The sequence below is a fragment of the Tamandua tetradactyla genome, chromosome 17 (genome assembly GCF_023851605.1).
Source record: "Tamandua tetradactyla isolate mTamTet1 chromosome 17, mTamTet1.pri, whole genome shotgun sequence".
Lineage (NCBI taxonomy): Eukaryota > Metazoa > Chordata > Mammalia > Pilosa > Myrmecophagidae > Tamandua > Tamandua tetradactyla.
This window is the reverse complement of record NC_135343.1, coordinates 57,350,754-57,363,061: the sequence shown is the minus strand read 5'-3', so window position 1 is coordinate 57,363,061 and position 12,308 is coordinate 57,350,754. Positions and strand designations below refer to the sequence as shown.

Below are 12,308 nucleotides of genomic sequence, written 5' to 3'. Positions count from 1 at the left end.
GCCATGTTAGACAAGTGTGATTGCTTCGCGTTTCTTATGCTCTGAAACAGGTTCAACCCTTCCTCTGCTCTTCTGGAATGTCTCTTTTCTGAGATTAATGTGCCCTCACTTTGACGTCCACTCTACTTCACACTGTTAGTCTTATTCATTTTTCTGACAGATCTCAGACTTCTTTCCTCTGTCTTCGCCCACTGAGAAATAAAGCGAAAGGATGCTCCCAGAACCAAGATCTGGGCACGTTATCTTGGCTCCTGCTGACTGTTTGGCACATGTCTTGGCCCCTGATTTATTCCATTTAGACCACTAATCTGGTAACACATTGGTAAGCTTATTGCCATAGAATCAGTAATATTGCTGCTTTCTCTTAAATAAGGCACAATGTCCCCCAACCCTGTGCCCCTTTTGTTAAGATTTGAGGTAATACAAGATTTCAGGTAATGCCTTAAGAACATCCACAACGAAATCAAGAAGCACTAGATTCTGTTTCCTCCACTTTCTTCTAAATAGTTATAAGATCTTGGCCAAGTAATGCCACTTCTCTAAAAAAGCTTAAATAACATTAATTTCACTTAGATTGGGGTTTTAAACTATATTCAGACTGGGGACTTGAGTTCGGTCTCTTACTTTAGGGGTTTCCCCTGCCTGACTACTTCCCTAATTTTTAATATTTGACCTTTATTCAACCTATTTATATAATTTCATTATGGTTTCTTCAAGATTCCTAATCAAGAATATTGAAATCTTTGAAGCAATTCATGTTCTATCTAAATGTGATTCTAGTATATTAGTTTCCTTCTCCAGCCTTCTTCCATCCTGAAATGAAACAAAAGTTTATCTGCCTTGGTAATAACTCTGGCATGGTACACATTCCTTCTTTTCTCAGCTGAATAGATTTCCTATGATAGAATCTTAGACTTCCTTCCAATACACACACACATACACACAGCCCACATACACACAAATAAGAAAATTATTATCCATAATATAAACAGCAAAAGTGATGGGTTAAAATCCGTGTGGTCTTTATGAAGAGATAACAGTGTCCATCTCACCCAGTCAATCAAAAATAATTGCGTGCATAGCCAACCTCATTCTAATTTTTATAAAACGCACTGTTAAAACCAGAGATCATCACCTTTCTGAACTTCAGACCTTTCATAAACTTCTACTTCTAGAGAGCTCAATAATATGGCTGTAACAGCAATAAGAATTCATTTGCATATTTTTATTTGCAGCAAGCAATTCTCAAGTCCGGTTATGAAAATAAATTCAGTGTCAGCATCCTGGTGAATAACAATGACAATGACAATGATAATTCCTGAGATTCTTCAGATGTTTCGCCATAAGGGTAATGCCAAGCAGAATGTGCTTGGAACATTTTATCTTAATCACAGAGTCAAATGCAAAATCCTCAGGGGCAGCCCATGCATCTACATCTGTCTTTTGAGGATGTAATTCTAGATATTCCATGAATGGCTGTGGGCTCCCTGCAGATTGAAGTAGAGAGCTGAGTCAATGACATCCAGACAGTCTCCTGAGTTAACTCCAACAAAAGAAGGAAAAGGCTTCAGATTAGTTCCAGAAGCATATATTAAGTTCTAATTCTGTTACAGGATCTCTATTAGAATGTCAATAAGTGACATTCCTGCAGCAATCCTGTTAATCCTTATCTTTGTTAGCTGAATCAGGTTTTGAATATAGGAATTTTTCATTTTGAATCCCACATCATTGCCCTTTCAGTCAAATATATTGCATCAGATTTTTAAGGTTTAAACTAGGTATATTCATAACATTAAAAAAATCTATTAGATCTGATTTTTCCTGTAATCCTGGCCAGAATAATAAGTATGAAGTATGAACCTATTGTAGCATTTCATTGCTTGGTGGTTACTTGAATTTATTCAAATGCTGAGGTTTCTCATCTCTGCAGTTCTAGGCCATTGGATTCACTAAAATGAGGAGTTGCCAAAATATGATAACATATGTATAATGAGTATATATCATTTCTTGCTATTTATGCATTGCTAATGGATTTTACAAAGATTCTCACCATTTTGCATCTATCAGAAACACCTGAAACACAGATGCCTGAGTCCTACCTCCACAGTTTCTATTCAGAATTTTTGGAGCAGTGTGTGAGAATTTGAATTTTTAATAAGTTAGAAGGTGTTGGTGATGCTAAAGTTCCGAGGACCAGACTTTGAGGACAACTGGTATAGAATATTAAATGATTGACTTTAAGATAACTAGTTTTTGTTGGGAGACAGGAATTAATTGTTCAAAATAGTCAAAAGGGCTGCATTACTTGTGAACAGGTAGAAGGTATGCTGTGTGCTGGGATGTATCAGAGGCCACTGAGAAGAAGAGATTAGAAGATGGTAGGACTAAAGCAAAGTATATTTAGCCTTTTATGATCAACCGGTGAGGGAATGCATGCTGTGCTAATATATGGACTAGTAGCTTGAATGTGGTATTAGCTTTCCTAATACCTCAAAGATACTTAAATATAGAACATAGTGGAGAATTTTACTGGGCCATGGAGATGCTCAGAATAAGGCATTCAGTTGAGCTAATGACCGACTGACCCATGTTACTGAAGCAAGACTTAAGCTGTTAATCTATAAGCATAGGTAACATATTGATGATGTGTCTGAAGGATTTCTGAGCCCTACTATGATTCCATAGTTCTGCACCTTTTTTAGCACTTTCTCTACCAATACATCTACTTTAAGTGGTCTCACTTGTCTTCATAGTATCCACAGCAGGTACCTAGTTCTATCTGAGGGCTTTGTGCTGAAAGACGTCTTAATGGCATTTTACCCCATCTCCAGTTCAAACATCCTGGTTACTTGTGTTAGCCTGAGTCAATTCTCACTACATACATTCTTTACATTTGAAATGCATTCAAATCTGAGTTCTCAGGACTCAGATATTTCTGCTCTTGTTCTGTTGTTTTTAGATTCTTGGAGGATAATCACACCCATGGCCTCTCTTAACCACTTGAGGGCAAAGCGAAAATTCCTTGTTGTCACGCAGGCATTTGGGATCTGAACAAATGCCAATTTATTCCAGCATTTAGGAGTTCTGGGAAGTTTGAATGCCTCTTAATTTCTCTCATTATTGAGCATTTAATCATATTTTCTATCTTTGTATAAATCTTATCTTTTCATGGCCTAAGACAGGATCAGACACATATTATGTACTGATAAATGTTCAATGATTTATTGGTTGAATTACAAATGAGGTAGGGACATATTCTGTTTGTACTATTTGCATGTTGAATACAATGGTGACAGATGCGAAGAGAGGCCTTCTATATTTAAATTATGGGGTCTGATATGTCATTATAAAATGCCTGTCTTTAGTCTACCTTTTCCTTTATGTGATCCCCTTAAAATCAACTAAAGAACATAATGCAAAAGGCAGGAAAAAAATTAGGAATTCTCATTGCTTGCATCAGTTCTACGTCTTTAAATTCTGGATTCAAAGGCCAAATCTTTGAAATACTTCTCCTTATGTTTTATGACTCAACCCCGCAAAAAAACTACTTTTCAAAAAATCTTATCTCCTAGGTTAATGGATCCTGTTTCATTTCTCCCAATGTGAACATAAAAATAATGAGAAAACAATTCTCAATTTTCATGCACATAATGTGAACATGATTATATCTATAAAATGGCAGAAATGGAACCATAATCAAAACTGCCATTCCCCAGAATTTCATTTTTAGTAGGAAAAGAGTATTCATTCAATTGTTCATTTTATTCATTAGTTTTCCACCCATACTTATCACTTTTGTATTGCATTTTAACCTAGATGTTTTGCTAGATGATCAAGAGCTACCTGGTATATAAGGCAAAATGTGATGGGAAAGGTATATGAAAGTCACATTTTCTTCCTTTTTCCCACTTCCTATGGCTGAACTTCAAAATAAGAAAATAAGATGTTCTTCCAAATTTTAACTTGTAAAATACAACATCCATATACAATGCTCTTTTTTAATGCAGGATGCTTCTCAGGTTAATGACATTAACCCAAAAGCTGGCAGGGATCTCTTGGCTATAGGCATTCATATGTGTCTTGCTGTAGAGAGTCTATGTGTATCCTATCACCCTTCTGATTATCATTTGACTTCTCAACTGCATTTATCTGCTGTGAAAAGAACACCCCAATCAGTAGACATAAATGTTTCATTTACTCGATGGTCACATTTAGCTATTGCAAGCTAATTTCTGGACGTGGTATTCTTATATTTCATCAATTTTGTTCAATTGAACCACACTCTGGATAGTGAACACCTCATATTGTGCTAATATCAGATTGTCTAAACATATACAAGGTGCCTGATTTGAGGATGCATTGAACACTTAAAGGGATGTCTTTCTGTTCTGCACTTGCATGAACAGTCTGTTATTAGGTCAAGATGAAACACCATTGCCTGTTTTTGCACCTTCTCAACATCCTGTATTTTGCAAAAACTGATTGCAATATATTGTGAATGTGCCACAAACTGGTGCATACTGATTTTTCTTCTTTAGCAAAAGGAGGGATCAATGAATGCTTCTTTAGAAACACTTCAGCTAGCAATAAACCCTAAAAATGCAGTGATAGTCAAAATACATTTAAATAATTTGGGCAGTTAAAGATGAAGGTTTGGGACCAAACACACAGAGAACTTACAAAGTTCTGAGAGAACATAATGACCACAGATAAAAGATTGCCAAGAATTAATGTTTCGATATCTTTAAATCTAAGAAGTTAGGGAAGGACTAGGAGCTAATAAAAGATATACAGATGTGCTCAAAAAGATAATCATGAAAGCATATACAATGGTGTTAACGAAGACAGGAGTTGAGAGAGATGCAAGGAGGAATTATCCTACATTACAAAACAATACAGTGAGTGCTAGGACACAAGGATGAAGAAAGGAAAAGTGAAAAGCTAGAAAATTAACTGCATATAGGAGCTGGAGATAATTGCTGACATTTGAAAGGAAAAGTTTCAGTTCTTTGTTCTCAAAATATAGCGCTGACCTGGCAGAGCCTGCATATGCTTTCCATTGTTATTACTCTTTCAATCTTAATTAGGAGCCATTGCCCTTTCCATTATTCATTTTATGGCAGTGAAATCATCACTGCTTTGAAAGCCTTCCAAAAATGATTACATAATATAGGATCAAATGGGGAAAAAATGTATAGGGAATATTTCACTGCTTCTCTTGGCAACTGTAGTCTCATTATCTGGAGACAGAACTCCATTTACTTTCGAAAAGTACGCCTCTCACCCAGCAACTGTATGAAAAATTCAATTTCTCACTATGATTCTCAGTTATAAACTTTTTGAATCCAAATGTGGCATTTTCCTTGCCAGAAATAAGGATTTTCCCCTCCAAATAAACAGGGAATTATATTCAGAAAATATCTCCATCCGTGGGAGGATTTTCTCATAAGAATGCAGAAAAGAAGTCCTTATCATATCTTTGATTTGCATTCTTGCTTTCTGTCAGTAATAGAGCTGGCTTTGGTGTTTCTAAGTTGTTAAAGTATTTATTTTCTAAATGCTGCAGAACCATTTATTTTTTTCTAAAGGCTACAACTGTTTCCTGCTGAGACACAGAGAGCAATCCCTGGGAATAGAAAACAACTTTCAAGCTGTTCTCGTGCTAAGAGCTGCCTGCAAGTACTTGAAATTTTGAGAATTTTTATTTTGAATACATTGGCCCTGTTCCTTTTAAAGATGAGTCTTCTGTTTCTTGAGCAGTTTTGCCTGTGATCTTCTGCCCCCCTCTGAGAATGTTCTATCTCCAAATGCCTATAAACATCCAAAGAGGAAAGTCTCAGCAAGGGATGCTCAGCAAGTGAGATCGACATGCTGTCAATTAATGGTAAGTAGGGAGGTTGGGTGGGTGAGTAGGAGCTAAGCAGAGCTGCAGGCTTGAGTAGAGAGATTGGGGGTTGTAGAGAGGTACAGGCAAACCTGATGTGTATGAGAATATCCAGTCGACAGCAAAAATAGCCTGATAACTACAGAAGTGGTCAGCTTGATTCAAAACCCAGAGTAGAAAAGTGAGGAATGAAATAGGATGATAAACAGACACCCTAATGCTTATTACCTACTGAAGTGTGATATAATGCAGAGAGGGTTTCAAATGAAATTATCATAGATGGAATCTATCTAGGATGTTTCTTTTGCACGATGGTGCAGGTAGCTTCAGGCATCCAGCTGCCATGAGTTGTTCTACATGGGAAGCAGTAGACTTTGGGATGATTACTCAGGGAAGAAAGAGTCAGAATATACAAGGCAGGGGGAGAAGAGGAAGTACAGAATGTTCTGTCTCTAGCCAGCCATTATGGGAAGGTGTCTGAGCTCTAGAGAGAGGAACTGCAGGCAGTATCTGAAGGGTCTGCTTTTGTGAATGATTCTATGTGGGTCAGGGACACAAATGACACACTTGAGGCTACCAAACAACAGAGTGTGACACATGGGGTGAGAGAGGAATCTTTTTATGTCTTTAAATATGACTCTGAAGCATTCAAAACTTTGAGAGAGTACCCTTGCCACCTTAAAGTGACTCTATGTTCAAGAAATTCTACAGAGAAGAAAAAGGGAAACTGGAAGATTAAGGGAGGGTACACTGCTTACTTTACAATGACCAATTCTGATGGATCCGTTCAAGGGTACTGGTAAGAAGCCTTCAGCAGATTCCTGGAAACACTCTGCAGTCAAGGTGGAGTTTTTATAGGTAGTGATAGGAAAGAGTCTGAGAAATTAGACTGAACCTGCTGTAAACTGAGCAATTTTAGATAACTTTGTAAGGCAATCTCCACTATTAAAATATCTCCTTGAATTTACACCATTTTATGACTCTGAGATGCAACAGGTTTAGAGGTCACTATTAGAATAAATAATATAAATTAAATTGTCCTTGGGCATAAGGTGTTTGTTATACACTCATAAGTACCGATCTATTTCCTGCTTATAGCTTTTCTATATCTTACAAAAAAATTGATTTGAACCTTAACACTTGCATTCTTATACAAAGATGTTGCTAGATCTGACAAGATCTAATAAGAATCTAAAATTACAGATGACACACATAAATACAGGGAACAACAAACATTCTTGAGCAAAGGAAGTGCAGATATTCACTAATAGGATTGATTTCTAGTTTTCATTTTTTGCTCATTTTGGCAGGACTTTCAGAGTCACTCAAGTCAACTTTACAGAACCATGGCTGAAAGGGGAGTAAGGAATAACCAAATTATCAAATCCTATTCTCTAAGTAGGATTTGAGATTTCAGGGTGGATGATAAAATAGATGATGGCTGAGGAATGGTACAATGATGCATTACTTGTCTTACAACTCCACCATTTTGGAATGTTACAGTCAGAACGTGTTAAATAATGAAGTAGGCAGACTTAAGGAGAAGGAATGTTTTCTTAGTAAAGATATGTAGAGGTCACCAATAAATCTGTAAAATGAAATCTGCAAACTTCAGTATCCTTACTAAAGATCCTGTACCTAGAGGCTCAACAAATCATCATTCGAATGTGACTGTCATCTTTGCAGCATTGCTTCCTCTTTCCGAGAGAGAACAGCTCTGTTTTACTGGGTGACATCTTCTTTTGGAAGGAGGCTGAATGTTATGGGATGGATATTGACAGTTCATAGTGATTACAACAGGAATTTGGTTTGGTGATTTCGGGCATGTTCCTTATGCACAACTACTATGAAATCTTAGTTTCCCACACAAATTAGTTTTACTGCTTGAAAATTCAAGTTCCTTAGATAAAATTCAGAAGATAGTAAACAAGAAGGTTTTCCTGTGAGCTGCCCCAGATGCTTTGTGAATTTATATAGGGTATGATTCCAACAGTCAATCGATTCTTAAGTTGGCTTACTTTGTCATGAATGCTTAATGTAACATCAAATGAACATGACACTAAATTCATAAGGCTGAATCCAATAATTTGAAAGATATTCAGAGAAAATATGCACTGATTAGAATAAAGCAAGCAGTTCCATTTGGTGAATAAAACTGTGTATAAAGAATGGATAACAAAGAAAGAATTTCTAAAAAATGGATTAGAAATGTGGGTTTTGTTTGGTCTTTTAAAAAATAATGTTCGTTTTATCAACATGATATGTGATTGTTATTAAATAAGCAATTTAAGAAAATTTTTTAAAGGTGTTCAAAGAAATAATCAACATTATAATTGCATGTCCTAGCATCCTGTGCAGTGGAGTTCTGGTGAAAAAAAAATTGCAGTGTTTTTCAATCTGTAAAGTAAATGTTCCTAGCGTGGCAAATTTCAAGTTCACAATGGCTAATAACTGGCTCACAATATTACTGAAATTTTAACAATCAACTCCTGTGAGCTGGTATAAACTAGCCTCCAGCACACCAGCATCTGTATAAATAAAAACGTGTTGAACATCACTTCAGAAGAGACTTTATTTACAAAGTAAAGACAGAGGCTTTGCTTTGTAAGATCTTCCCTTCTTATTGCCAAAATTTACTTCTCTTTATAGAAATGCTTTTTAAAACACTGAAAAATTTCACCATTGCTGTCACTCAAAATCTTCACTAGTGTTTCTAGTGGTGCTTGAGGGAATATTGCTGATGGGCTATGAGAACAAAACCAGGCAATGCTTTACCACATCAGAATCTTCCCTTTGTTTCTTTGGTTGCCTCTTTTTGAAGTGCATACGATTTCTCCCACTTCCAGTCTGTTTGTTGCTAGTGAAGCTTTGGATGATTTAAAGACTATTTTGTTCAGTCATCTTTAAAATATATATTTTGAACAAACAAAGCTGTCCTCCAATATAACTGGCCACTTAGGATGTCATGCCATCCAAATCTTGGTGCTAATTTATGTGGCCTTGTTCTCAGATGCTATAAAGTTACATTAAATTCCCTTTTAGAGTCAAGATTTTTTGATTACATAATAATTAAATTACTCTTTTAAAACTATCTGAGCACTTAGGGAATTGCAGGGTTAAGAAAATTCCTTCAAAGTCATTCCTCACCCAGATAAAAAGTACATATCTTAACACTGAATTCTGCAGTAGAATGATGGTGTGCTTATTGCTTAATTATTTTGCATACTGCAAATGTAATTCTCAAATAAAATGCATTATCTGGGTGCATGTTATGAAAGGATAGTCGTGGATGGAAGACCTGAGAAGACTTTTTTAGGGCAGAATCACTTGTTAACCCTGAATCATCCCCTAAAATAGTCCCAGAGCAAGAGACTCTTCTATGATAGCTTTGATGAGAGAGGATGTGGTTTGACTAATGCTTTGGGACTTTTGCAATTGAATTTAGGAGCCATCCTTTATATTATTTTGAGTATATACCATGTTTCCTTTTGTTAAAGCTGACACAATGCAATGTACAAGAAATAGGTTGACTTTTAACATTGGGGATTTATTAATTTACAATTAACATTCCTTAGGCCATGAAAATGTATAACTCAAGACATCAATAGGATAATATCTGACTTCTGAAGACCACTGCCAACATCCAGGGTTCCTCTGTCAAATAGGAAGGCACATGGCTGGCGTCTTCCGGACCTTTCAGGTATCGTTGCTTCTCTCTAAACTTCTATGTGTCCTCTCTTAGCTCCTCTAGGGCTTCTTTGGGTTTTGGGTTTCATCTTTCTTATCCTCTCATAAAGAACTCCAGTAAAAGGATTAAAGTTCACCTTGAATAAACTGTGTGACATCTCAATTGAAATAACCTAACCAAAAGTTCCCACCTACAACAGGTCTATACCCACAGGAATGGATTAACAGAGCATGTCCTTTTCTGGTGTACATAACAGCTTCGAAATACCATATTCCTGTAAAGAAACTATATAACAGTAAGCTGAAAAAACAATGGACCCATCTAAACACTGGAGTCCTGGAATAGAAGCACTTCTCTAAGAATCTTCTAGCTCAGTAAGGGAATAACAATATGAAGTATTTTGAAAAAAATTAAAATAATAGTGTGAAATAAAAATCCACATTTTTTACAGTGCTATAATTTAGAAAATGGAAACATTTTCTAAAAGTTCCCATGCTATCCCATTTCCTTCTTATGTGAACCCAATTTAATTAGATTATCATTTTGTAATACTTTAAATGTGAAATATTCACTCTGAAATATTTTTAATAATATCTTCTTCAGAAACACAGACACATACCCATCATATTTTTGAAATGTAAATATTTTGTAATATTTTTTTCAGAGTTCTTAAGGAAATAAATGTCTCCCTTAGATTTTAGCTACATTAATATACCTAGAAATGGAATTGAAGAGTCATAATGTAGACACATATTCAACCTAAATGTATATTGATAAGTTGCTCTTCAAATTATAGCAATTTATACTTGTGTAAGTAGGGATGAGAGTTTCCATTTATCCATATTGTTACCAAAATAACTGTATATCTGATTTTTAATTTTTTTAGCCAGTCTGATGGCTTTTAATGATAATGAAGTTTAATATGCAACTATCTCCTTACAAGAAAGGATGGCCATTTCTTCAGGTAGTTATTGGACATCCATTTCTTTCAAGGCTCATTTTGTCAGTTATCTATTGTTCTTTGAGCTTTTTGCTTTTTATTGGTGATGTAAGAATTTTTTATATATTCTTATTACTAACCCTTTCTGTTATATGCATTGTAAATATCACATTCCAGCCTTTGATTTATCTATATATGTTGTCTACAAAATTATTTTCCTACCAAGTTTTTTTGTTAATGTCATCACATGTTTTATTCTTTTCCTTAATATCTTATGAAGTTCCAGAAATTAAAATTAATCCATTTGCACTCTTGCATCATGTTGGTAGTCTTTCCTGTTTTTCCCAAACATTTGAATCAGGGTCAACCATATTTTTATGTAAAGTAATTATTTTGGGATTTGTTTTATTTTAGATATGTATATTAATTATTTTTTATCATTTATTTCTATATTTTATATATGTCTTTTAAATAGTTGCATATTTTTCTCTTGTCCAATATGAAAAATCAACTTCTTTTCCCAGGTAAAAATAATCCATTCAATTCTTTTTTTTTTTTAACATAGGCAGACACCGGGAAACGAACCCAGGTCCTCTGGCATGGCAGGCAAGCATTCTTGCCTGCTGAGCCACCTGGCCCTCAATTCATTTTTGATTATCCATATATTTGGTCAAATTTTTATTGTTTTAATTTCTATGTACCATTTAAAATACTTTTAGTTGTACTTTTACTTTCCTTTTCGGATTTTTCTTATAATCTAGTTTTCTCATCCTATTCCTTTTTTCCTCATCTATCCTCTACTTCCCTACCTTTTTATAGATAGATTAAGCTAACTGCTTTCTAGTAAATTTATTTTATGCTATTTGAATCACCCACAACTTAGTCAATATATATTTTTTTACAGAAGTCATTTTTAGATTTCCTAACCTGTTAACATTCCTTATTTCAGCATTATTTCTTGTATTTCATTTTTTTCTAAATTCAGTAAATTCTCTATTGATATCCAGCTGCTAATAGTTTTTTTAAAAAACAGATAGTGTCTCAATATTTATTTTTAATTAGAATTTCTCAAATTGGTTTCCACCTTGAAGAGATTCCTTATTGGTACCTATTTTGTTGGTAAAACTGCCTCGTACATTTAATTTGAAGCCTATATATGTAATATTAATCTTTTTGCTGAAGAATTATTTTGTCTCTAGTGCCACATAATTTTTCCATGATGTGCTTGGATATGAATTTTTTCCCCTTTCCTTGCTGTGGAATTTTGTAATTCTTCAAAACGAGGACACATTTTCTTTTTCTATTTTATCTATAATTATTGACCGTTATAATTCCTCTCTCTTTTATTCATCTTTTCCATTTCTGGAATTCTTTGTAGATATGTTATGTCTCTTCTAAAGCAATACTCCATTTATTTTAACTTCTCTTTTATACATTCTATTTTTATATAGCTCTGTGTAGAATGATGGGTAAATTACCTGATCCACTACCTTTCCTCTGCTGGTTTACATATTTATTTACTCTGTTGAGTTATTAATGTCAACAATATTTTTCTTCATAGCAGAAATTCCATTTTGATCTTTGGATAATCTGCCAGATTTTTTTTTTTTTTTTGGTGGTAATGATTTATAAGCATAAAGCTTCAGGGGAAAATCAAGTACAGCAGTAACAATTTGGAAGTAAATTAATCATATGTGGGTGCCCCAGCCCCAACCCTTCCCACAACTCTCCAAACATCTCTCCCCTCTGCAGGCTAGGTGGTTTCTCTCTGCTCTCACAATGTTCAGAGACACCCA

The 12,308-nt window shown here is 35.0% G+C and overlaps 1 long non-coding RNA gene across 1 annotated transcript; it reads left to right on the top strand.

Annotated features, from left to right (window-relative positions):
* The first annotated feature begins 5,531 nt into the window (after positions 1–5,531).
* Positions 5,532–9,581, top strand: LOC143661631 (uncharacterized). The gene is made up of 3 exons (XR_013164761.1): positions 5,532–5,679; positions 5,761–5,884; positions 9,460–9,581. It is a non-coding gene; the product is annotated as an uncharacterized LOC143661631 (long non-coding RNA).
* Positions 9,582–12,308: the final 2,727 nt, after the last annotated feature.